Source organism: Tenrec ecaudatus, chromosome 15 (genome assembly GCF_050624435.1).
Source record: "Tenrec ecaudatus isolate mTenEca1 chromosome 15, mTenEca1.hap1, whole genome shotgun sequence".
Classification (NCBI taxonomy): Eukaryota; Metazoa; Chordata; class Mammalia; order Afrosoricida; family Tenrecidae; genus Tenrec; species Tenrec ecaudatus.
The window spans coordinates 31,961,986-31,985,325 of NC_134544.1; the positions used below are offsets into that span (position 1 = coordinate 31,961,986).

At 39.0% G+C, this 23,340-nt stretch overlaps 1 non-coding gene across 1 annotated transcript; it reads right to left on the reverse strand.

Moving 5' to 3' along the window:
* Positions 1–7,025: 7,025 nt before the first annotated feature.
* LOC142428430 (small nucleolar RNA SNORA30/SNORA37 family) lies at positions 7,026–7,154 on the reverse strand. Its single transcript, XR_012780332.1, has one exon. It is a non-coding gene; the product is annotated as a small nucleolar RNA SNORA30/SNORA37 family (small nucleolar RNA).
* Positions 7,155–23,340: the final 16,186 nt, after the last annotated feature.

Consider the following 23,340-nt stretch of genomic DNA (forward strand, 5'->3'; position numbering starts at 1 on the left):
CGCTGATAGCAATAAATGCACATATTAAAAAAGAAGAGACTCATGGATGATATGTTGACACAAAACATACACCAATTAGAGCAGTCAACAGGACAACCCTACTAATAACAAAATGATAGATATAAAAAATCAGAGCCAAGATACAGGAGAGGGAAACAAGAAAACTATGGGAAAAAATTAATGCCACCAAAACTTGGTTCTTTGAAAGAATTAACAGAATTAGTAGACCTCTGGCAAACCTAACCAAAGAAATGAAGGAACAAACAACATTTACAAGGATGAGGGATGAATCAGGGGACATTACAACAGGCCCTAATGAAATCAATAGGATAGTTACACAGGTCTATATTCTAATGAATTCAACAATTTGGAAGACATGGACAAATATTTGGAAACACAATCCCTCCCTAGACTATCCTAAATGGATGTCAACAACCTCAACAGACCCATAGCAAAGGAAGAAATAGACAAAATAATCTAGGGATTACCAACAAAAAATATCCTGGGCCAGATGGCTTCACAGGAGAATTCTACCAAGCACTCAGGGAAGAACTGACACCAATCCTATACAAACTCTTCCAGAACATGGAAAAAGACGGAAAACACCTAAACTCTTTCTATGCAACTAGTATAACGTTGATACCCAAAGCAGGCAAAGATGTCACAAGAATTGAGAACTATAGACCAATATCCCCAATAGACATTGATACAAAAATCCTAAACAAAATACTGGCCAATAGAATACAAAAGCATACTAAAAAAATAATTCACCATGATCAAGTGGGATTCATACCAGGGATGCAGGGTTGGTTCAACATACGAAAGCCCGTCAGCATTATTTGCCACATTGGCAGGAAAAATGATAACAATCACATGATATTATCTATAGACGTGGAAAAAACTTTCAACAACATCCAAAATGCATTCCTGTTTAAGACACTTAAGAAGATAGGAATAGAAGGAAAATTCTTCAATATTATTCAAGCCATATAAGAAAAACCAACAACTAATATGGTAGTTAACAGACAAAAGACTAAAACAATCCCACTGAAAAAGAGGACCAGACAAGGATGCCCCTTGTCTGCACTCCTATTTAACATCGTACTGGAGGTCCTAGTAAAAACATAAGACTAAGGAAAGATATTAAAGGTATTCAGCTGGGGAAGGAAGAGGCAGAGTTATCATTATTTGCAGATGATACGACTCTACATATTGAAGATACTTTAAATTCCACAAGTAGAGTGTTGGAAGCAATAGAGGAATATGGCAGAGTGGCAGGTACAAAATCAACAAACAGGAGTCTATTGGACTACTCTACACATCAGACAAGACCACAGAAGAGACAATTAAAAAGGTAGTACCCTTTACAATTGCCAAGAACAAATTGAAATACCTAGGGATATACCTGACCTAAAAAAACAAAAGTTTTGTATGAGGAACATAATAAAACACTACTTCAAGAAATCAAGAGTGACCTCAACTAATGGAAGAATATCCCATGCTTGTGGATTGGCAGACTGAATATAGTAAAGATGTCAGTTCTGCCCAAGGCACTATATAAGTTCAATGTGATCCTGATACGAATACCATCACCCTTCTTTAAAGAATTGTAAAAACAGATTACCAACTTCATATGGAGTGGGAAGACGCAAAGAATTAGCAGAGAACTTCTCAAGAAGGACAAAATGGGAGGGCTTGCTCTACCCGATTTTAACAAGTACTATACAGCCACAGTAGTCAAACAGTGTGGTACTGGCATAATGACAGATATTCAAACCCATGGAAAAGAGCTGAAGACCCAGAAATTAAAAAAAAACATCAGCATACAGGCAAGTAATTTTTGATAAAGGGCCCAAAAATATTAAATGGGAAGCAGATGACCTCTTCAATAAATGGTGCTGGAAAAAATGTATATCTACCTGCAGAAAAATGAAACAAGACCCATACTTCACTCCATGCATAAGAATAAACTCAGGTGGATCACAGACCTTGAGATAAAATCCCAAACAATTAGGGTCGTCAATGAGGGAATTGGGACAAACCTGAGAATACATAGGCTATCAGAATACCCAGGGAATACATAGGCTATCAGAAATAGGGAAGGGTACAAATACAGAGGAGTGGCAAATAGACAAGTGGGACATACTAAAGATAAGACACCCGTGTACATCGAAAGAATTGACCAAGAAACTAATAAGAGAGTCCACTGACTGGGAAAACATCTTTAGCAATGACACATCAGACAAAGGCCTTATTACTAAAATCTACAATACTTTGCAAGCTTACAATAAGAGAAAAACTAATGATATGATTTGGCTGCATACCTCCATGATAGGATCGCTGAAGACAAATGGGTGCATAAGCAAATGTGGTGAAGAAAGCTGATGGTGCCCGCCTATCAAAAGAGATAGTGTCTGGGGTCTTAAAGGCTTGAAGGTGAACAAGCGGCCATCTAGCTCAGAAGCAAAAAAGCCCACATGGAAGAAGCACACCAGCCAGAGTGATCATGAGGTGCCAAAGGGACCAGGTATAAGGAATCATGCAAATATATATATACATATATATATATATATATATATATATATATATATATATATATACCATATTGAATGAAGGGGGAAGTGAAGAGTGGAGACCCAAGGCCCAAGTGTCAGCCACTGGAGATCCCCTCATAGAGGGGTTTAGGAGAGGAGATGGGTCAGTCAGGGTGCGAGGTAGTACCGATGAAGAACACAGCTTTCTCCCAGATCCTGGATGCTTCCTCCCCCCAACTACCATGATCCGAATTCTACCTTGCAGGACTGGATAGGGCAGAGATTGTACACTGGTGCATATGGGAGCTGGAGGCACAGGGAATCCAGGGTGGATGATACCTTCAGGACCAAGGGTGAGAGGGGCGATGCTGGGAGAGTGGAGGGTGAGTGGGTTGGAAAGGGGGAACTGATTACAAGGATCCACATGAGACCTCCTCCCTGGGAGATGGATGGCAGAGAAGGGGGGGAAGGGAGACTCTGGATACGGCAAGATATGACAAAATAACAATGTATAAATTACCAAGGGCACATGAGGGAGGGGGTAGCGGGGAAGGAGGTGGGAACAAAAGAGGACCTGATGCAAAGGGCTTAAATGGAGAGCAAATGCTTTGAGAATGATTGGGGCACGGAATGTGCGGATGTGCTTTATACAATTGATGTATGTATATGTATGGATTTTCATAAGAGTTGTATGAGCCCCTAATAAAAAGTAAAAGAAAAAAAGAAGAAAAAAAAAAAGAAAATGATTAGAGCAAAGAATGTACAGATGTGCTTTATACAATTGATGTATGTATACGTATGGATTGTGATAAGAGTTGTATGAGCTCCTAATAAAAAGTTTAAAAAAAATAAGAGAAAAACTAATTGTCCACTGAGGAGTTGGGCAAAGGACCTGAACAGTAGTTTCATAGAATCTGAAATGTGAATGGTCAATAAACATATGAGAAAATGTTCCCGATCTTTAGCCAGAAGAGAAATGCAAATCAAAACAATGACGACATACCACCTAACACCCTCAAAGAGAGCCCAATTAAAAAAATCAGAAAGCAACAAATGTTGGAAGGGCTGTGGGCAGATAGGAACTTTCATCCACTGCTGGTGGACCTGTAGGTATGTAAAGACACTATGGAAATTGATTTGGCAATTTCTCAAACAAATGGAAATTGAGTTACCATTCGACCCAGCAATCTGCCTACTGGGTATAAACCCAGAAGAGGCAAGAAACAAACCATGACCAGACATCTGTGCTCCAATGTTCCTTGAGGCACAGTTCACAATCACAAGGATTTGGAAAAAAACCAAATTTCCATCAACAGATGAACGAATTAAAAAACTGTGATACATACATACAATGGAGTACTATGCATCGCTAACAAGCAGTGATTAATGCATGAAGCATATTGCCACATGGGAAGAACTGGAGGAAACTATGCTAAGTGAAGTAAGCCAAGCACAAAAGGACATGTATAACATGAGTCCGCTAAGGTATATATATATATATATATATATATATATATATATATATATATATATATATATATATATATATATATATATATATAGAGAGAGAGAGAGAGAGAGAGAGAGAGAGAGAGAGAGAGAGAGAGAGAGAGAACAGAAAGGTAAGTGCAAAAGGGGTACAGGGAAAAAGCTACTGTATACAAACACTCCAAGGGTGAGGTCAAGGTAGTATGGCAGGGGCCAGACCAAATCCAGGGGTACATAAGGTAGCCAACTAAAATGCAGGTAGAGGGAGGAAAGGGGAAAGAAAAATAGATCTGTGATGGGGAATAGGGCACTGACCCACCGAAGGGGAGGGTATTGTTTGTGTTTCCACAGGGAAAGATGGACGAGATAAAAAGCCAGTGTCAGAAGAATGCAGTGTGCCAGCAAGGAGTGGGGAACCAGTGGAAGGGTCTGAGGGCTCGGCCCCCATACCAGCTATGTTGACAACTGCCCCTCACCTATGAAAAATTTACTTGAGAGGAAAGCCCTAAAGCTGCAGCTAGGGGAGAGAGGCATGACTGATAAGAGCAAATGGGAGCAAATGAAGGGAGAAGAAGAGAGAGTGGAGCACATCCTGGCCCATCAGGCCTGGAGGATGTTACCCCTGCTGTGAACGGCCAAAGGACAGAGTGGGAAATATGGCTGATCTCACTACCAGACATGCCGTCCCTTGATGACCCAGGGCCCTAAGAGGGACAACACCGGAGACTCAGTGTCAGGACTGGCCCAGACTGACCCTGTTACACTGAGGCAAACCATAAAATTGTGCGGCAGAGCAACCATGGGAGCAGAGCAGGGAGCCCCTGAGGGAGTACAAAGGACAGACTCTGGGGCCAAAGCATGGTACCCTATTGGACCTGAATGAAGGACACGCCTAGAGAAGAAAATCAGACCTTGATATATTTACATGTTTTTCTTTCTTTTAAAATTTTTTTCTTTTAATTAATTCATTCTTCTATGGGCAATTGGTTTCCGTTTTTGTTGTCATTGCTGTGTTCTCACTCATCGCCTATCTTGCCATGACTTGACTTTTGATGCATATTATTATCTCTACTGATCTATCTAGATACGATAAACTGGATGAATAGTCTGGAGGCGCACACAAGGGGACCAATGGTTCTGGGGGGTGGGGGGATATGGGTGGTGGTATTGACCAATCCAGGGACAGGGAAGAAATAAGTGATCCAAAATCAGTAGCAAGGAGGGTGTGAGAGGCCTGATAGGGATTCAACAAGGGCAAGGTAACCGAGAGAAATTACTGAAACACAAATGAAGGATGAGTATGATAGTGGGACAAGAGGAAAGTAAAAGGAAATAGAGGAAAAATCTAGGTGGCAAAGGGTATTTACAGAGGCCTAAAGGCTGGAATGTACATATATAAATATATTTGTATAAGAGTGTGGGGAAACAGATGCATGTGCATATATTTATAGGTTTAATATTAAGGCATCAGATGGACATAGGGTCTCCACTCAAACACTTACTCAATGCAAGAACACATTGTTCTATTAAATTGGCATTCCAGGATGCGCACCTTCCTGACACGATTGCTGAAGAAAAATGTGTGCATAAGTAAATGTGGTGAACAAAGCTGATGGTGCCCGGCTATCAAAAGATATAGTGTCTGTGGTCTTAAAGGCTTGAAGATAAACAAGTGGCCATCTAGCTGAGAAGCATCAAAGCCCACATGGAAGAAGCACACCAGCCAGTCTGACCACAAGGTGCTGAAGGGACCCGTTATCAGACATAAAAGAACTAAAAATCATATCAATAGGTGCCCACCTCCCTGATATGATCAATGAAGATTAATGTGTGCATAAGCAAATGTGGTGAAGAAAGCTGAGGTGCCTGGGTATCAAAACATATAGCATCTAGGGTCTTAAAGGCTCAAAGATAAACAAGTGGCCATCTAGTTCACAAGCTGTCGAAGGGATCAGGTATCAAGCACCAAGGAACAAAAATTCATATCATTGTAAATGCGGGAGAGAGCAGATTGGAAACTGAAAGCCCATTGGTAGCCAACCAGACACCCCCTTAATGAAGGGTTGTGGGGAGGAGATGAGCCAGTCAGGGTTCAGGGTAGCAATGATGAAACATATAACTTTCCTCTAGCTCTTAAATGCTTCTGCCCCCGGACTATCATGATCCTAATTCTACCTTACAAATCTGGCTAGACCAGCTGATGTACATAGGTACAGATAGCAACTACAAACACAGGAAATCCAGGAGAGATGACTCCTTCAGGACCAGTGATGAGAATGGCGATGCCTGGAGGGTGGAGAGAATGTGGGGTAGAAAGGGGGGACTGATTACAAGAATATAGCCTCCTCCCTAGGGGATGGACAGCAGAGAAGAAGGTGGGAGACGTCAGACAGTGTAACATATGACAAAATAATCATAATTTATGAATGATGAAGGGTTCTTGAGGTAGGGGAGAGTCAGGAGGGGGGAAATGAGCGGCAGATATTAAGGGCTCAAGTAGAAGGCAAATATTTTGAGAATGATGATGGCAACAAATGTATATATGTTCATATGTTCTTGACACAATGGATGTATGTATGGATTGTGATAAGAGTTGTATGAGCCCCTAATAAAATGTTTAAAAAATATTTGTACAAGCCCACAATAAAATGATTTTTAAAAAGCAAACAATCAAAAAACCCCAAAACGAATGCTGGCAAAAATCGTTGTAAGCAAAAGGTTTGCAATAATAGTTAAAAATCATAATTGCATAATAAAATATTACAAATGGTAAAAATCAAATTAAAGATTTACAGTCTCAGAAATCCTTTATAGGGTTACTATAAGTCCAAATAAATTTGATGGTGATGGGTTGTTTTATTTTGTAGTGAAAAAGAACTTAATTCTCATTTTACTTTTGAAAACAGTATTATTTTTTCTACTTGCTAATAGTAAGAAACTTCTCATTTGTTTGTTGGTCATTAGTACATATGACTTCTCTTTGGAGAAGTATATCTTTTTTCTCTTTGTCCCATTGATTGACAGTTGCCCCTGGCACAGACCCAGGGCAAGGATGCAATCAAAATTTCTTTCTCAGCACCAGCTACCAAATCCTGGCCCCACAGCCTGGGGAAGGACCTGTGAAAGTGCTTGGTGAGAAGTATCTCTTACCAACTATTTCTGATAAAAAATTACTCTAAGCAAAATAGAAATAGAAGGGAAATTCCTCAATATAATTAAGAGAGTGTACATGAAAAATTACCAATATTGTTCTCATATTCTGGAGAGACTGAAAGCATTCCCCTCGCACATAGGAGCTAGATAAAGCTACCCTTGTAAACATTTCTATTCAATGACAAAGTAGATGTCCTCGCCAAAGAAATATGGGAAGAAAGAAAATAAAATAATGGTAAAGATAAAGTACATTTATTTCTATTTACCTATGATATGATCCCGTATACAGAAAATAATAGAGAACCCACAAGGAAGCTACTGGAGCTAAGAGAAGATTTCAGCAATATGGTAGAATGTATGTTCAACACACAGAAATTAATCATATTCTTCTACATTAACAGTGAGAACTCTGAAAGGCAATCAATAAAACAATACAGTTGCAATACCCATTAAAAAAAAAGAGGTACTTTGGAGTAGACCTAACCTAACAAAAGACCTTAGCAAAGACAACTACAAAACACTACTATGGAAAGGAAAATAAGATACCAACATATATAAAGAAGATGTATGTACCATGCTTATTGATAATAGGTCTTAATATTGTAAAAATATTACTATACATATATTGGTGTATATATATGTATATATGTGAATATATGTATATGAGTATAAGACAATATACTCATACATTTTGCAGTCCTCATAAGATTCCATCATCATGACTTTTGGAGATGGAAATAATGAATCATCAACTTGATATGGCAAGGAATGGGATTCTGAATAAAAAAATCACCCCTATTAAGAAGCAGAAAGCTGGAGACCCCACATCTATGAATTCAAAACCGATTATAAAATAACAGTAGCCAAAACAGCCTGATGTTAGTGCATTAGATGACACACACAGACTAATGGAATTGAATTGAGAACCAGTAGAAAACCCGTATTTTTACAGATAACTGATCTTTGACCAAAGACTTAAGCCCATTTAATTAAAATATATAGTCTCTGATTAGGGCAAGGAATGTACAGATGTGCTTTATACAATTGATGTATGTATATGTATGGACTGTGATAAGAGTTGTATGAGCCCATAATAAAATGTTTTTAAAAAAAGATATAGTCTCTTTAACAAATGTTATTAACAAAATCAAACATTCATTTACAGATAAATGAAACAGTATCCTTATCAGTCAGCATATATAAAAATTAACCCAAATAGATCATGGACCTAAACATAAAGCCTAAAACTATAAAGATTATCAAAGGATAAATAAAGGCAAAGTTAGGGACTCTACTAAGTACACAATCAAACATTAGTATAAATGCAGAAATAGCAGAACATAAATGCCTGTATCGTCCTAAAAATTAAATGCATCAAAAAACTTTACCAAACGAGTGTACATGAAACCTGTGACTGGGAAAAATAAATATATTTGGCAATAAGATATATAACAAAGAATCAATCTATAAAATGTATAGAAAAGTTCAACTCCTCAACAATAAAATCCAGTTTAAAGAAGTAATCCAAGGATTGCAAATAATGAAATCCAAATAGAAAGGTGGATTGTTATCAAAACTTCAACTTTAAACAGATATTTTGAAGAAGGCTATGGGTTTCAATGGAAGCCTAAAATCCATTTGCATGATTCCAGCATGGATTAAGCCTCTGGTGAATCATCTCTGACCATATTCAAGGGATCAGAACAGACTTTTTGGAACAAGATGGGCAATGTTGGAAAGTCAACTATGGCATATGTAGTTGGGTTAAGACATAGTGCTTTACAGTTGATCTCCCTTTGACCATTTTAAGATTGTTTTGGTTTTAACATTCTTTCTTTTTTATTAAGGTTTTTCTATTTTTGTTTAGTCCTATTGATCATAATTTTTGTTTATTCATTTGCGTGCTTTTTGTGTTTTGTATGCATTCATAATTGCCTAGGGGCATGGCAGAGAAGGAAGGAAGGATGGGGGATGGATGGAAGGAAGCTAATGACACAAGAAAAAATGATCTGATCAAATTGTATTATAAATGAAGTATATACCAATGATTTAAAACTAAACTAAACCACACAAAAACAGAAAAAAAGCAGAGAACTGGAACAGACCTGTCACTAAAGCAGACATTCAGGTGGCCAGTAAACACACAGAAAATGCCCATGGTCATTAGTCATTACAAACATGCAAAATCAAAAAAATAATGACATGTCATCTCACCCAGCAATAATTGCAAGTTTGGACCAAAATGCTATTGAGGGCTCTGAGAACTCTCTTACCCTGCTCTGGGCTATAAAATGACATAGCCATTGTGGAAAATGGCATATGACACTTGCTTAAAAGGTTAAAAACAGAAATACCACATGATTCACCCATGTCTCTGTTCCTGTTATTGTTTTTGTGTGCTATCAAGTCCGTTCTGACCCATAGCAATCCTATGCACAGCAAACAGAAGGACATATTGCCTGTTCCCACACCATCTTCACAATTTTTCCTCTGCTTGAGCTCACTGCTACAGCCACTGCATCCATCTATCTCGATGAGGATCTTCATCTCTTTTGCTGTCCTTTTACTTTACCAAACACGATGTCCTTCTCCAGGGACTAGTTTATCCTGACAACATTTCCAATATACATAAGTCTTGCTATCTTTGCTCCTAAGGAGAATTCTTACTGTACTTCTATAAAGACAGATCTGCTTGTCATTTTAGCAGTTCACAGTTCATGGTATTTTCAATATTCTTTGCCAGCACCAGAATTTAAACTTATCAATTCTTCTTTAGTCTTCCTTATTCAATAGTCAATTTTCACATGCAAATGAGTCAATTGTAAATACCACTGTTTGGGTCAGAAGCATCTAAGTCCTTGTTTTTCAGCACTTTGAGGTCTTGTGCAGCTGATTTACCTAATGAATTTGCTGCATTATCTGTACTAGATATATATCCAAGAGAAATGGAGACATACCTTGAACAAATAGACACACACCCATGTTCACAACAGCATTATTGACAAGAGAAAAAAAGAAAAATCTTCAGTGCACACCATCAGTTAAATGGATATACAAAATATGGTATGCACACATTATGGAAAACTATATAATGCTAAAGAATAATAAAGAATCTGTGTAACATTTTACAACAAGGATGAACTTGAAGGACATTGTGCTGAGAAAAAGAATTCAATCACAAAAGGACAATTATTAGAAGAGTTCATACTATAAAAAATCAAGGAAAGGCTTATACCCCAATAAACATTATTGATGCTTACTAGGGATGGGAAGAGAAGGATGGTGAACCACTAACTAGAAAGTAGATATGTATTAACTGGGGTGACATGAAAGACAGAGTACAGTAAGTGGGAAGGTAGCATAGCATGGCCAATGGCAAAGGAAATCACTCACTCTCACGGAGCCAATGTCAACTCATAGCAACCTTATAGGGGAGGGTAGAACTGTCCCCTATGGGTTTTGGGGACTGTGAGTATGGAACTAGAATTTCTCCCAAGGAACTTGAGCGATTATATAGTATATGAGGGGGTGTTCCCCAACCGCCAAAATCAGAATTTCTCAGGGCAGAGTGAAGCTTTTGTAGTTTGTATTTTTCTGGGCTAGACAAGCATCAAGCAATTCACTGAGTTAGTGCTCCTGTGGCATCACCTGGGGAGGGTCTCTCAGGTCACAGTGATTTTTTTCATAAAAGCAGTTTCACTCAAGCCTCATTTTTTTTTTCATGACCGATTTAAGAAGCAGCATGCAGCTATTTCCTGCTCAGGAAAAATGCCACAGAAACTGTTGTGATGGTAAATACAGCTTAAATGGACAATGCTATGGGAAAAAACTCAAGTGTACAAGTAGTTTTCTTTTGTCAAAAAAGGTGAAATATTGATCAATGACAAACCTCATTCTGGACATCCATCAACTACTGACAGGATGAAAATGTCAAGTCAGTGCATTCTACCAGATCAGACTGTTAATCAAACTTTCTATTTAGAGGTTCTGAAAAGTTTGTGAAACAGTGTATGCACCAGTTTTGGGCCCAAAACAGCATGCCTCTCTTGCCCCACACACCTTACTCACCTGACCTCTCCCCATGCAACTTCTTTTTGTTTCTGAGAATGCCAAGGACATGATAGGACAGCAATTTGATAATGTAGAAGAGGTGAAGAAAAAAATGAGGGAAGTACGGTCAGCCATCCAAACAGATGAGCTTAAAAAATGTTTCCCAGAATGGAATCACAGATGTGAGAAATGTATTAAGTGTAAAAAAACAGTACTTTGAAGGTGATAAGGTTGTTTTGGAAAACATATTTAAATACATAGCTTAGGGAAAAAATTATTTTGGGGGATACCCCATTTTATATGCATATATACATTTATAGATAGATGATAGATAGATAGATAGATAGATAGATAGATAGATAGATAGATAGATAGATAGATACAGATTTGAAATCCTTCTAATTTTTAACTAGGTTATTGGACATTCTATTATTGAATTGTAAAGTATTCATATATATTCTAGATACTATTCCCTTCCAAGATATGTGATTTTTAAAATATCTTTCTTTTTTCAAGGGTTGAATTTTCATATGACCTATGAGACCATATGTAGGAACCAAAGCTATAATCTTATACTCCTCAATTCAAGGGAAACTGTAATAGTAATTATAAGAACATGAGACATTTAGGGTTTGAGCAAAGTTAATTTCCTGTTGTAAGCTAAACTACGTTTCTCTGCTTGGCCAAGTGCTGGAGTTTGGATTGTTCTGCAAGGAGTCTATGCTGTATCCCCAAAGTCTCAGGGAGGCCAACACAAGGCTGAAGATAAATTCAACTCCCCTAGGTTCAGAACAAACCTGAGGTTTTCGACATCCCGGAAACAAAGTCAAACCTCCAGCATTGTTCCTTGGCTAGGTCAGCAACTGAAGCTCTCTCAAGGATGGACTATTAGCGAAGGGGTCATTGCGTTTGCTTTGCTGAGAACATAAATCCAGTCTTGAATAATTAATTCAATTATTCATAATGCATGATAAAAGGGTGATGCTCCTGGAAGATTGGGGTTTCCCAGCAGTTCTCCCCTGGGGCCATGCTGATATCAATAAGGATGGAAGAAAGTGCCTTCACTACTGTAACTAATGGGGAAACTGAAAAACTAACTTGGAAAAGAGCATTATCTACCTAATTTCAATGCACTTATGAATGGACCATCTTATTTGTTGTTGTTGTTGGGCAGCATTGAGTAGGTTCCAGCCCATTTCGACTCTAGGCACAACAGAACTAACACCGTCCAGTCCTGGGCCTGCTTCACAGTTCTCCCTATGTCTGAGTCCAGTGTTGTAACCACTGTTTCAATCCATTGCAGTGAGGATGTTCCTCCTTTTCACTGCATCTCCACTTTCCCAAGGATAATGTCCTGCTTTAGGGATAATTTCTCCTGACAACAGATCCACTGTCAGTAAGAGGAAGTCTTGTCACCTTTGCCTCTAAGGAGTATGTTTGGTCCTCCTTCTTCGAAGACACGTCTGTTTATCCATTGAGCAATGAAGAGCGCTTTCCACATTCTTTTCCAGCACCGTTATTCAAAGACATCCACTCTTCCTTGGTCTTCCTTATTCACAGTCCCACTTATACATGCATGTTCAGCAATTTAAAATGTCATGGTTTGGGTCAGGCACGCCTTAGTACAACTCACGCATGTACCTTCGTCAATTGAAATAAGCATTAGAAGAGTTTTCAAGATTGGTCCAGGGTCTCCACTCAAGGAAATCAAGGCATAATTGGGGTACCCAAGTACCCCAATCTCGATGAAGTGTACATACAGGCAAGCCCCTAAGGAAGACTGCCTTTTTCCTGGGCTGGGTAAGGGAGAAATAGTGATCCACCTTCAAACATATTCTGACTGAAGGCAGAGCTTAATCACTTTGAAGGTTAGTGGTCACAAAGAGAGTCCGTGGAGGTTTGATCAACAAGGATACTCAAAATGGACATTCAGCTTTTTCTTATGCAAATGTATTGCTCCAAATTTAAATTCTAGAATAATTACATTCACCATATTGTGCAATCATCACCACTATCAATTTTCAATTTTTATATCCCTAAACAGAAACTATTACCCCTTAAGTAACTCACCCCACTTCCACCTGCCTCCAGATCTTGGTACCCACTAATAAAGTATTATCTTCATGCCTTTGCCCATTTTATATTTAATTTGATATTTATGTATCTTTAATACAAGTGGATCATATAATATTTTTACTCTGTGTTCAATGAGCATCAGTGTCTTAGTGTATATCAGAACCTATTTTCTCTTTATGGGTGAATAATAATTGCATTTTGTTTATCCCTTTGTCTGTTGATGAATTCTTGGGTTGTTTCCCCCTTTTGGCTTTTAAAACAGTATTGTAATGAGCATGGGGGTACAAATATCTGCGTACAACTCTATTTTTAAGTCTTTAGATAGTTGAGGATGAGTCAAAAAGTATTGCTACAAAACTATAGAAAACTTTTAAAAAACATGAATAACATATCCTCAACATATCATCCATCTGGTATATACACTTTGACAGGTGATATTTCCATCTCACCAAGCTTTCCCCAAACAGGTATGCATTTTTAATAGACATCATGTCAGACATGACAGTTTTGGCACCCTTGAGGAACACTAATCTTTTAAACTTCCCTTTCAGTTTGGGGAGAAAATTGATGCCTGAAATGGAAAGATCGAGGCTGTCAGGTGTATTAGAGCTTAAATTCTGAGCATTCTGGGTTGCAGGAAGCTGTGGATGACAGCGATAGCCTCAAATCCATGTGCAGAGTCCCCATGTATATTAAGCTTCCACGGCATTCTTCCTAATCATTAACCGAGGCCATACATAACCTTGTCCTCAGGCAGAGTGCCCAGGATAATAGATTAACTCCACCCCTCTCCAGACCACCGAGGGATGGGCAGTCTCTTAGGGGCTTGCCTGGGTGTATGCTTGCTGGACAGCATCATCGGGGAGTCCCATTTTCATGAGTCATGGTGTATCAGTTATGCCCTGACTGCCTTGGTCAGAAAACCCTGGGCGATCAGCCTTGTGAACCTTATATCTAACAATGTGTGTGTGCCCAATGCGGTCTGTTCCTTATCCTGTGATGCAATGGATAATGGTGATGTATTGATCTGCCACCAATTTTACTTTTATGACAGTTTTCTTTGCCCTTTCATACCCTCTTTTAAAGCTCTGGGTATAAACAATCCCTTAGATGTCATTTGGAGCTCATTCTAATGACCTTCCGCATCTGGAGATTGTGTCTGTGTCTTTGTGTTGACTCTGTCCCTTTTAAGAGTTAATAAATGTTCTCTAAAATTATATTTGAGATGGGGTATCTGATACTATAAAACAAAGAAGGTAGGTCTCCCAATAGACTTCTAGTAGAACAGCCTTGTTGTCTTAAGAAAAAAAAAAAAAGGCAAACGCGTTATTGTGACACAACAATTCTTTTCCTGGTCTTTTCCTGACCAATACAGTTGTCAATTTTCTTAAAATTCTCTTCATAGTAAGCCCACAATACTGTCCAGTGTACTTTGAGAAAAGCTTGTAAGATGCTCTCTTTAGAACCTAAACACACAAAAAATAACTAAAAATGATGCCATAACCTCCCAAGCTGACCTATCTTTGTTGAATATAAATGATGAGCAGATCCCTTTGAAACCAGGGTTTAATTGGATGTTTTTTGTTTATTTTTTAAAACACTCTAAATGCAAGAACAAACACGCTGATACCAATCTCATTCATTAATACCAATAGTGTGTTAGTTTGGGTTGACTAGAGAAATAAATCCAGAAACACTCCTATATATGTAAAAGAGAACTTTATATCAAGAAGTTATTATATATTAAGAAAACTTACCAGCCTAGTCCATAAGACCTACATTAACCCACATGTCCAATAATAGTCCATAAATTCCTCTTTAGCCTCATGCAATACATGAAATGACATCAAATTCAAGAAGATCACAGGCCAGTGGGTGGAAAGTCTTGTGGATCCAGTGGATCAGCCCTGTGGTGTATGGGTCTCCATGTAACTCCTCCAGCTCCCAGGGCTCTGGCTGTCATTAGAATGACTCCTATATGGCTTGTCAACAAGAATGTAAAGCAGGGAGAGAGTGTGGTTCTCTTCCTAGGATATAAAAGGGGAAGTTCCCAGAATCCTCCTGTTGGGTGTTAAAATTGTAACCTAATTGACAGGCTAGATTCTACCCCTCTGCTCAAGTTGACAGGAGATTTTGTAGCTATCACAAACACCTCAATGATACTAAAACCCCCAAATCCCATTGTCATAGAGTGGATTCTGACTCATTACAATCCTGAAATGTGTGTAAATGAGAGAACATGTCTGTAACCATCCATTAATTGCAGAGACATGCCTATACACTTTGTTTGGGGTAAACCTCTCCATGTGTGAACCGGAACTCTGCTGGCAAACCCTTCGACTTATCCCAGGATACCTAAAAGTGAAACGACTGGGTCATAGAGCAACCCTTTGTTTAACGATTGGAGGAATCTACAAACGTCATGCTACCATATTTGTATAAGTTCACATGCTCACCTGTAATAAAGATTCCAATTTCTCACATCTTCACCAGCACTTATTATTTTCAGTTTTTCTGATATTCACCAGCCTAATAGATGTGATGGTAAAGTAGAAGGACATCTAAATGCCGGAAATCCCACATGAGATGGATCGACATTTTGTTTTTAGCAATATATCAATGATGGTGAGTATGACAAAGGCCCTGACTATGTTAACTTCTGTTCTCCGTGGGGTAACATGAGTTGGAGTTGACACAATAGCATTAACAAGAGTGGATGGAAGTAGCACTTCATTGTGGTTTTGATTTGGCCTATGTCCGAATTGAGTGGATGACAGTGTTTTTGTATTTGTTGGTGTGTGTGTGTCATTTTGATAAGACTAAGGGCAGAGAAACACAGTTTTTTTTTAGCTTTTAATCTGCCCATAATGCTATCATGAACTTTTAATTAAATTGATTTTAACCAAAGAACTACCATGAGAATTTACATGGTAAATTTTATTTTCAGCCATCAGACATACCAATATCAATTTTGATATAGGTACTTGGATTGAAATAATACTTCAATCCTCTGTAGGGATTTGTCTATTTATTTGTAGCAATGACTGTAAACATCTCATAGGAGAAATCAAAAGAGGAAATGAAGGAAAGAAAAGAAGATGAGACTGAAGTGGAAAGCTGTAAGTTGGTCAGAGAGGGCGACAATCTAGAGATAAACAATGACAAGGGGAACTGACATGCTGGCAGACGGATCAAATCTTTGAAACGTCATCATAGCTTGGGGGCTGATCTTATTGCCATATTTAGGAGATGAGAAAGCTCAGGTACAAAGAGGTTAAGTGATTTGGTCAAGGCCGAAGATAATAAGTACCCCAATCTTTACATCCCTTGAGGGAGACTTAGGGTAGATTAACTGTAAACACTAATCCAGGTGGGAAGCAATGAGCATTGATTTTCCTAAGTACTCCCTGCCCAATGGCCTTTAGTGCTTGCTGAGCTTTCACATGGAGACAGTCAGAAATACACCCCCAAGGACCTCTTCTATACAGTAAGCATGTTTTCTGTATTGATCTCTTCTCTTAGTCATTTATTTTAAAGGGATACTTCCCTGCCCCATAAAATTCTGTCTGTAATAACTTCCGAACGATCTGATGGAACATGAGCTGACTACAGGTGCATATGAGTATATGTGCATGTGCATGTATATGGACACACACATCTGTGTGTGCGTGCGTGCGTGCGTGTGTGTGTATGAGATGGGAAATTTCCCAGTAGCAATTTTTGGCATTTAGGACATTGTTTTCAGGCTAAATAACTTGTTAAAAGTATGGCTCTGGAGGGCAACAGTCCGTATTTGAATTCCTCTGGATTAACGGTGTGATCTGAGTAATTATTGAAACTTTTTCTTCATTGAGTATATTCATCTATAAAGTGGATGTGTTTGTGGAAATAAATAATGTCTAGAATAGGGGCTAAAACATAACAAGAACTATCAAGTGCTTGCTATTCGATTGCCTGCTTTGATGTCCTGGGAGCTCCTGACACAGAAGTCCAGCAAAACCTCTCTTTAGGCAACATCACTCTTCAAGCTCACGCTGAAACCCTCTTTAAATGGCATCTGGGGATCATCACTGTCAGGATCAATCTAGTTTTCTGAACTCATCATGAAATCGTTCACTCTCATTCACTCCCCGTGCTCTCCTCCGACTTTGTTTTCTGCAATGCAGCTCTGTACATGTTCTCCCTTCTGTCTTATCCCAGTTCTTGTTCTAGGCCCGGCAAGTCAAGTCTTTATCTACAGTTTTTACTCGCTGCACTATCTTTACATCAGATTTCATAACACTTTATGTTTTTCATAATATAACTTTTCACAGTTGGAACTTTCCATATTTTACTTAGTGATATGCATAACATATCTTTCATTGAGTATTAATGTAAGGTTAAAGACCACATGTCTATTTTTGCTCACCATGTACTAGGTGATTGTCAAATGATCAGTGAATAAATTAATGAAATTGGTGCATGCCATGTCAGGGAAATTTGATATTATGGGAAAATTTGAATAAGGAAATTGAGCTCTGTATAGCTCATGAGTGCCATTGTTGCAGGGGCTCGTGAAAGGAGAGAGCAGAGAGACATCAAAATACACTGTCCTCACCCACTTCAGCATTGAGAGCATAAATAACACACTTCTTAATTAACCCCAATGAGCTAAACTAGTGGAGTGAAATATATATTTTTTTAACTTTTTATCTGCAAAGCAAAAGCCACATATTCATTTTCTTGCCAGGATCTGTGGAGTCTAAGTCAAGTACCTTGCATGCTCCATTTTTAACAGTAGCATCACCACCATTTGTCTCGACATCCAAAAGTTCAAAAGTTTCATAAACGGCTCTAAACACAGCCTCCATTTGTTTCACATAGAATGTCTGATCTGATTTATGCTCCTTTGCCCCACCCAAAATAATTGTTTCAACAAGAAAAAATATCAAATCTTAGTAATCTCTCAGGAACAAATAAAAAAGGGCATTAAAATGAAAAACATTATACAATAGTCTTTCAGTTATGTGGAGAGAAGGGATGGAGCTTTATACTGGTCCTTGTTTATATCCCTCTTTTTCTGCTAGCTTTATATGTAGGGGGAATAAACAAGACCTAAGAGTGAGCCTAGATGCCTGCGCTGCTGTGCTGGGCATCTGGGTTTTAAGTGAAAAGTCCACTTCTATTTTTATTGTAAAGTCTCAGTAAATATTTTTCACTTTGCAGTCACTGAATTCCATCTCTGGTACAATCCCCATCTCCCCTGTGATAGTATGAAAGCAGCCATAGATGATCCAAAAGCCAATAAAGCTTCATTTGTAGTGAAAAGGTCATTTGTCAAAGGAAACCAGCCTCCAACAATTGAAGGGCCAAAGGCGCAAGTGTATGGTGATAATATATAAAGATTATAGTAAAGTCATAGAGGAAAAGAAAGATAGCAGAAAGAATAAAATAAAGGAGTCAGATTTTATGGTAGCCTGCTCACCTCAGCGCCTCTTGACGGACTATGTGGAAGTGGGAGAAGTGAGAGAGACTACCTTGGGACATTTATAGGTAGCCTTAAGACAAGCATAGTCAGTAGTTACATGCGTCACAAGGAGGGTGGTGTCTACATTAAGGTCCCTGAGCTCACAGGTGAGGAAACCTATATACCTGCTCTGGGGGAAAGTCTGAGGGGGGTGGCTGGCACAGAGGGAAGAGAGAAAAGGATCATGTTTGCTTCTATAGGAGACGCAATCAACTATGTGCTCACTTACAGGGAGCATAGCTGTGAAGGGGAACATTTGTGAGAATGATCTTTTAAGCAGGATCATGTACTTGAACTTTACCTCTAACTTACCAAAGCAGAGGCTGTCATTCCGGGAACTATCAGCTTTCCAGTTTGCTTCCATTATAAGTTAAGGAATCGAGTCCTCCTCATATTTCCCTCGATGTTAGTTTCCCACAGTCATTTTCCAAGGAGAGTAGAACAATGACTCTTATACAGATAGAAAGTGAACACGGGTTCTTGATTTTATTGAATACATATAACTAAATCAGCTAACGGGTATAAGCAGTTCAAAGGAGAAGTCAAAGAATAAACACATTTATCGATCAAAAACATTGCAATAAATGCATAACTGGTGGCAAAATTATCTTTTCCACAGAGGGGGAGGATGAATGTTTCTGCACTGGAGAGAGTATGTCTACATGTGTCGACAAGAATCATGCAGCTCAGCTCTGAATTGGCTATAACGTGTTGTTGTTGGTGGGTGCTGTGGAGTCTGCTCCAACCTACAGGACCGTCTGCACAACAGAAGGAAGTGTCTCACGGCCCTTCTCCATCCTGACAGGTGTTCCTATGCCTGAGCCTATTGTTGCAGCCATGGTGTCAGTCCAGCTCAGTGAGGACCTTCCTCTGTGTCACTGCCCACCTACTTTAGCACACATGACGCCCTTCTCCAGGGACTGGTTTCTCTTGCCAGGTCTAAAGTCTGTAAGACAAGTAAGAGATGAAAATGACTTCCGCAGATTCAGATTCAAATGGTTACCCTATAGACAATGCATAGTTTTTATTTGATACATATTTCCCCATGCATGAACAACAAGAAAACAAATGAGGGCTGCAGACCTCGTTTGTCTACCTGCTGTCTAAGAGCAAATGAACTCTCATGGCACTGTGGGTGAAGCACCCAACTATTCAGTATATGGTCGGCGGCCTAATGCCCTCAGTGGCTCACCAGGATAAAGAGGAAACCGCCTGACCTTGCAAAGATTGAATGGCTCAGAAACCCTATGGAACTGTTCCATTCTGCCCTATACATAAGGTCCTATGAGTCAGCATCAACTAGCTGTCAGTGGGTTGGTTTTGTTTTAGATGAGCTGAAATAGAGAAAGGTAACTCCTTTCCTTTTGTAAAAAGTATGCACAAGAGAAAAGGAGATGGGATGGAAGGGGGAGGTGACCATTTGTACTGGTTTATCTCACAAGAAACCAAGCACAACAAAAACTGCATGGGTGGACACCGTAAGAATGCAGCTTGGGGCAATCAAGTGCTGTGACCTTCCAACCATGCTACTGCACATTTGAGAAGCACAATGTCTCCATGCAGAAGATAGGGGAAAAAAAGAAAACCTTACACTCTGGATTTTCCTGAGAGTGCAGCAAGACCAGCTGTTGAAAGCCTTGGAAGCCAATCAGGCATTGGAACACTAGACAAGAAACCCGCACACACAAGGCTCTGTTCTAAATTGACAGACTGGCTGGTGGCTGATGGCTTCATGCTTCTCGCTTGTTCTAGCTTCAGTCCAATTTGTTCCTCATCAGTGCTTGCTGCGTACGTAATATGGGAACAGATGGGAGAGGAACGGAGAATGTTCCATTCAGAACTCCCAGCTACCTGCCTCATTCTGGGCCATCAGAGCCTCCCTGAGTGCTTACCAATCTCTCATCACTCTTCAGCAAAGCGATCGTTATTGCTCGTGATAGAGTCCTTATTGCCTAATTAGAGGCCCTGAGAAGAAGTGGGAGATGACTTCACTTGAGTTCATTAGGAAATGATATATCAGGACCTGTTTAATTACAACTGAATTACTGCCACCGATTAGAGAGCAGGAACCTTGCTGGAATGAAGAAGGGTAGCCGAAGTTGCTTTCCTCCATTATCCCAAGATCTACATTAGCTCAATGGGAAAGGGGAGGACTGTTCATGTGGGTTGGAGGGACAAAACACATATTGCAAAGTGTTTCATCTAATTGTGACCCTCTTCTGCACCAGATAATGTAATCAGTGTCACTTGCCATTCAATGAGTCACTCTTTGCAGCTGCTCAGGGTTCCAGGGAAGGGAAGATGCTAATTTCCATTGTTGGCAACTGCTTCTGAGTGGCATAGATAAACATCTCTTGCATTGTCTCTCACTGTTTCACTGCTGATCATAATGTATTTGAGAAAAGGGAAGGTGGGGTGGGTCAAACAAGAACATGGGCACTTTGTGAAACAAAGAAGCAATTGGGAAACTCCCTTCTGTAGTCCTTTTCCTTTGCAATAGAATAGCATGTGTTTGCTAATTGTTATATTCATTTAGTTGTCCATGATCTGCTATGCAACTTCTAGATAATGAGTGCAATTATAAAACTTTGTAGACAATTAGGCTATTGTTGCCGGGTTCACTGACTCATATAGACCCCATTCCTCAGAGTAGCACTAGGCACCAAAGGCTTTTCTCTGGCTCAGTGTGCAAAGTCTGCCACCAGACCCTGTTCCCATGGTGGCCTCAAACCACCAACCTTTCCATTTTAGAGTATTTGCACCACCCAGGCCAGGAGATATTTTGTTGATGTAGTGACCCTGTCACTATATGCTGGGAACTGACATTAAAAAAGTAAAGCACATAAATATATTTAGAAGAGTATTTTGAGGCAAAGAAAATTTTCATTAAAGAGATGAGACAGAATAAATGTTAAAAAGTAAATAAAATTTTAATCTAGAATGATTGTGAAATGGACAATGTGAACTAAAATATACAACCAGACTCTTGCTTCAGAATTTATTTGGACACAGTGGGAGTTACCAAAAGCACATGAAAAATACAACTGAAAGCAAGGTAGGGTCTAAGAATTCTAGTAGACCATCAGTTTGCCTTTTGGGCGCTCATAGTTCATTGTCCCTTCTAACTACGTACTCATTTTCTTCCCTATTTTTCATAAAGACCTGGAATTGCATACATGTTAAGGCACATTACTTCCCCTCATAATGGTGTAACTGTTTTATTCTGGTTGGGAAAATTGTTCTCCTCCAAACAGTTAACAATCTTCTCCAAAGTAGCAAAGAACTCTAATAGACCCAAACACGATAGTTGGGTCCTAGCCGTTAATTGGTTTATCCGATCCCCAATGTTGAATTTTCTGAAGAATGTTCATGTTGTGATTAATCTATATACATTTCAGAAATCACTTTTACTTCAATTATTCACCAATGGCTTATAACCAAACCTTAAACTAATACAATACATGGAGTTCCTGAATACTTTTCTGTAGAAAATAGCTATCATTATACTTTCATGTTATAAAAACTCTAAGCAAAGAAGTAATGTGTCAGGGACTAGATTTATATATATATGAAGCAGGAAGAAAATAAGGTGATTACATTAGGGAATAGTTTGAACTACTGTAACAGCATCAAAACAAAGTGGATAAAATAAGAAGCTGACTTCTATCTTATAAAATGATCTATGGGTGAATGCCCAAATGGGAAACATGGCTCTGCTACAAAAAGCATTTTAGGGACCTAGCTTCCTTGGTGTAATGGTTTACTCATTGAGCTTCTAACCACAAGGTCAATGGTTCAAACCCAAACAACTGCTCTATAGAAGAAAGATGAGGCTGTCCACTCTTGTTAAGATGTAAAATCTCAGAAACCCAAAGTGGAAGTTCTACTCTGTCTTACAAGGTTGCTATTAGTCAAAATCAACTCAATGGCAGGGATTTTCGCTTCCTTTTGTTGTTTAACTTTGCCTTCCCTAGCTTGGACCTTGTCTGCATGATGTAATATAGGTCACTGCCAAAAACCATTTTCCAGCCTATGGAGAAAGTGAAGGACAAGTGAATAATACTTTAAGTAGATGGCCTAGAAGTTAAACACAGATAACCCTTGATTTTGGGCATATTTAAATTACAATGAACTATCATGATGACTTCCTGTGTATCTGGAACCTTGCATCTCCCAGGAGGAAGTTAGGGGGAATGCATGTAGGGGACATGGAAACAAATGCTGACCTGTGTGAAAACATTTCAAGCATTTGATTATGATAATATGATGCAACAAATTGGTGGAAACGTTGTTCTTATGGCAATGATGTTGAACTTCAAACTTGCTATCATGGATATGGAACAGCTCTTAGGTCATGACAAAGGAGAACTGGCAGATCAGTATTTAAATGACTTTGAAGAGGAAATAATTCTGAGGAAGAATTGAGGAAGAAGATAATGTCATAATGTCACAAATGAAAGGATTGACTGGAGTATCATCTAAACTAAATCAGAGGCTTCAGTTATTTGAAAACATAGACCCTAATGCTAATCA